Raw genomic sequence first — 4,624 nt, forward strand, 5'->3', positions numbered from 1 at the left:
TTCCTTTAATAACATGCTGAAAATCGAGTTATTGGTCATAACTTTGAAGAAAGTGTGTTTATTTTACTTTGACATGGAGAGATGAGCAACTCCCCTTTATCTCCACAACATTTCATCAGAGATAACTGTTGGCTAGACACAGAATTAGCCAGCTTGCTGCAGTTTGCTTTCTTAAAGCTTAAACTGGTTATCTTATCAAATTCCATGGAATCTTTGGGATACACTCCTTTTTCAATTTCCAGATGAATTTCTTGTCATCTTTGATTTATGATCTTTCATGCCCCCTTGTCAGTAAATAGCTTTAAGCCCTGTCAGTGTTCTGAATTTGAGGGTTTATTTCCTTTGCACTCTTATGCTGTCACTCTAGTCGCCAATCTCATCATTTGATAACCTAGATTATCTCCTTAGAGCATACCTCAAGTGCCCTGATTTACCCCCATTCTAGCCATTGTCCAAGATGTTTCTCATCCTCCTCAAGTCTCAGGTCTTAACCTTCGCAAATGATTCATATCTAACCAACTATTTTATTTTTAATTTTTTTATGTTTTATTTTATGTTTGAGAGAAAGAGAGGGAGAGCATGAGCAGGGGAGGGGCAGAGAGACGGAGACAGAATCCCAAGCAGGCTCCAGGCTCCGAGCTGGCAGCACAGAGCCTGGTGCGGGGCTCGAACTCATGAGCAGCGAGATCCTGATCTGAGCCAAAGTCAGACACTCAACCGACTTAGCCACCTGGGTGCCCCAATATCTAGCCATCTTTTAAGACCAAGCTTCTATCACTTATCACAACCCAAGCATAACAGTAGGGATTAAGAGAAGCAGGAGTGAAATACTGCCATCTCACTTATTTTGGAATACCCAAAATCATTTTTTGCTTTTGTTCTATGATCCTTTAAATTTTATCATCATTCTGACTGACTATCATGACCATGTATTTAGGATTTAACATTCAACTTTAGTTTTGGTATTTTACAACCTCTGCTGTACAATTTGACATAGGCTTCAGCCATTTAGGATTTACGTCATTAGCATAAAAATAGACGTATATGAAATAGTCCTTATATACAGTAGGTCAAAATAAGTTAAACAGACCACAATAACTGTTGGCACAATCCAACAAAGTTAGAGCTTTGGCTAGCCGAGATCAGTGCCAAGCTGTAGCAACCTGAGTGAGACATACTTTGCTGTTATTCTGCCTATATTATGGTATCTTAAATCAAAGGTTTGTCAAAGCTATTAGTGGAAAGAATACTAATTAAGGATGTAATTTATGTCATCTTAATCTAAAGCACAAAGCTTAAATACAAAACCTCTAGATTTCTATAGATGAGAAAACCTGAAGTGCTTTTGGGATGATCACCTAAAGCTTTCACAGCTATCTATGTTCAATGTATTCTCTACCATCCTTCTAGAACTTAGGACCCAGAACTCTGAGATCCAGTGATGCATTGTCAGGAATACTAACTGCTGATATGCATGTTCTTGAGCAATAGCCTCAAACTTGTTCTACAAGTTTCTAGAATTCTTTGAATACAACTCCAAAACTTCATTTCAAATTGGAATACTATTCCAAATTGTTTATAAAAATTCTGGCTCAATTTTTTTTTTCTTAAGCAGAAGCACTAGTCAGTATGACAATGACCATTAGGAGGTACAAGGCAAGGCTGACGTTCTATTTAACGTCAGGAAAGGACTTGCAATATCACCTTTCATCTGTCAAATAGGTTTATTGTTTTAAACAACATCTGTGCAGGAATCACTAACAGACAATGAGAGGTTGAATTATTTGGACGGTTAAGTTTCTTCTAATCCTAAGATTTTCTGATTATTCCAAAATGTGTTTAAAAACTATAGCAATAGCGTCACCTGGGTGGTTCAGTTGGCTAAGCGTCTGACTCTTGGTTTCGGCTCAGGTCATGATCTCACGGTTAGTGAGTTCGAGACCTACATCAGGCTCCATGCTGACAGTGCAGAGCCTGTCTGGGATCTCTCTCTCCCTCTCTCTCTACCCCTCCTCTGCACTGTCTCTGAAAATAAATTAACCCCCCCTCAAAAAAAAAAAAAAAACTATAGCACCATAGCGACACCTGGGTGGCTCAGTCAGTTAAGCATCCAACTTTGGCTCAGGTTATTTTCTAACAGTTCGTGAGTTCAAGCCCCAGGTCCGCCTCTGTACTGACAGCTCAGAACCTGGAGCCTGCTTTGGATTCTGTCTCCCTCTTTCTCTGCCTGTCCCTTACTCCTGTTCTGTCTCTTTAAGATAAATAAACATTAAAAAAAAACCATAGCAACACAAAAGGACCAAACACACACACATACACAAACATCCCACACATACTACATAAAACTAAAAAGCAGACATATTCGTCATCTACCTGCTATCTCAACTACAGTCGAAACAGGGTTCTTTCCAGAATTCCCTGCACTGAAGTTTTGTCACTTCTGATTATATCCTGGTATACAGAATGAAAGGTACAACCGGGGTCCACTGATGGAGCTGAGAGACGGGTGTCAGCTAAGATGTATCTCACCAAACTCATCTGATACAGAAAGATGCCAAAAGATGGCTGGTTAGCAGAAAAGAAAGTGGTACGACTTCTTTCCTACCCAATTCTGATTAACAAAAAGATGTCAGATGTGCAGTATTTGGGGAGCATTCATTATGAGTTAATTAGAACATGTTGAGTGGGAATGAAGAGTGAATAACTCAAAGGGATTTATAGTCACAGCTTAGAGCCTAGCAGCGAATGCTAAAGTTCAGCAACATCAATCCAAAGGAAACTGTAGCCGGAGGAATGTAAGTTTCAGTGTCATGAAATAAGATAGTTGCAAGTGAAAATGATTATTAACTAATATTGCCTCTTGTTCTGAAAGCTGTCAGAGCTTTGCTATGCGGCACTGAAACAGCTGGGAATGTTCTGTCCAGAAACCACTGGGAGAAACCTTCTAGCTGGGTTGAAGTACAAACACTAGATGCTTGCTAAGGATGTAAGAGCCATATGTTTGTTTCTGGGTCACACACAAAAAAATGAACACCATTTTTTTTTAGTCTAAGGTATTTGTTTCTTTGATTAATTAAACACTTATTAAGTGCTTGCAAACGGATAGGCACTATGACTTCTTAGCAATTGACAAGTAACACCAATCTTGCTGTTATGGAAATTGCAATCTAGAAGACACTGATTGATCATTTAACATTCTCTACAAAAAATGTCAAAAAAAATAAAATAAAAGACTACCTTCAGGGATCAGGTCTATAGCTTGTTACTAAAGAAGTTTCTCGGTACATGTGCAGGACTGGAAACCACAAAGAGGAAGTGCAGGGTCCTTTCTAGAATGTAAAGCTTGTTCTGGGTATTGCTTCTGCAGCTGCCCTTTGCTGTTGATGGTCTTTCTCCCCTCGAACAAGAGGGAAGGGAAACCATTTGAGCGGGGAATAAAAGTCAAAAACAAACAAACAAACAAACAAACAAAAACAAAAAACAATGAAAAGACTTAAAAAAAAAAAAAAGCCCTGTTGGTTAGGATAAGCTAACTGCTGTAAAAATAGATCTAAAGATGTAGGGGCTCAACTTAATGAAAGTTCGTATCTCATTCGTATTTCATTCTTGGGCAAGCCATTTGGGATAAGGGACCTGTTTTCATCCATGCTGCCATTTTGGCCCTAGACACCTTTCATTCTGCTGTTCTAGCATCCCATAGGGCCTGTCGTCAACAGCCATCAAGCAGAAGGTGTCAGACCGTGAGGAAGGCACACCCGCTTCTGAAAAGCCTTGGTCCCAAAGTGGCACAGGCCACCTTTCCTTTCATTCAATTGACTGATGACTGGTACCAATACAATGACCAGTATAATCACCACGCATAGTAATGAGGGGGTGGTGTGGAAGTAGCAAATGTAATCATTGATTTGGCGACTCCCTTCCAGCTACAACTTCATAGTGTGAATAAAAAGACAAGGTTTTGGCGAACGGTTAGACTTCTCTACAGTGACAGCAAAACAGAAATCGTCACTTACTAAGCAAACTTGTCACCTCTGGACCTTTCACTAGTCATAAAGCATTAATAAAAATGTTATTATAAAAAGTTTAAATATATTTGATATACAAAAATATTGTGAAGTGTTTCAGAGAGCAATTTCCTTTTCTGGGCAGGTTTAAGCTTATCATAAAGAATATTTCCTTTGGTGAATATCTGGGTTGACAATTTGGATAATACAGCACAAGAACAGACACTCAGATCAATGGAACAGAATAGAAGACTCAGAAATGGACACACAAAGGTATGGCCAACTAATCTTTGAAAAAGCAGGAAAGAATGTACAATGGAATAAAGACAGTTTCTTCAGCAAGTGGTGCTGGGAACACTGGACAGCGATATGCAGAAGAATGAACCTGGACCACTTTCTTACACCATACACAAAAAGAAACTCAAAGTGGATGAAAGACCTCAATGTAAGACAGGAAGTCATCAAAATCCTTGAGGTGAAAGCAGGCAAAAACCTCTTTGATCTTGCTCTCAGCAACTTCTTACTCAACACATCTCCAGAGGCAAGAAAAACAAAAGTAAAAATGAACAACTAGGACCTCATCAAAATAAAAAGCTTCTGCACAGCAAAGGGAACAATCA

At 39.1% G+C, this 4,624-nt stretch overlaps 1 non-coding gene across 1 annotated transcript; it reads left to right on the forward strand.

Moving 5' to 3' along the window:
• The first annotated feature begins 3,229 nt into the window (after window positions 1-3,229).
• On the forward strand, window positions 3,230-3,432 carry LOC113594440 (small nucleolar RNA U3). Its single transcript, XR_003414829.1, has one exon. It is a non-coding gene; the product is annotated as a small nucleolar RNA U3 (small nucleolar RNA).
• Window positions 3,433-4,624: the final 1,192 nt, after the last annotated feature.

This window comes from Acinonyx jubatus, chromosome C2 (assembly GCF_027475565.1).
Source record: "Acinonyx jubatus isolate Ajub_Pintada_27869175 chromosome C2, VMU_Ajub_asm_v1.0, whole genome shotgun sequence".
Lineage (NCBI taxonomy): Eukaryota > Metazoa > Chordata > Mammalia > Carnivora > Felidae > Acinonyx > Acinonyx jubatus.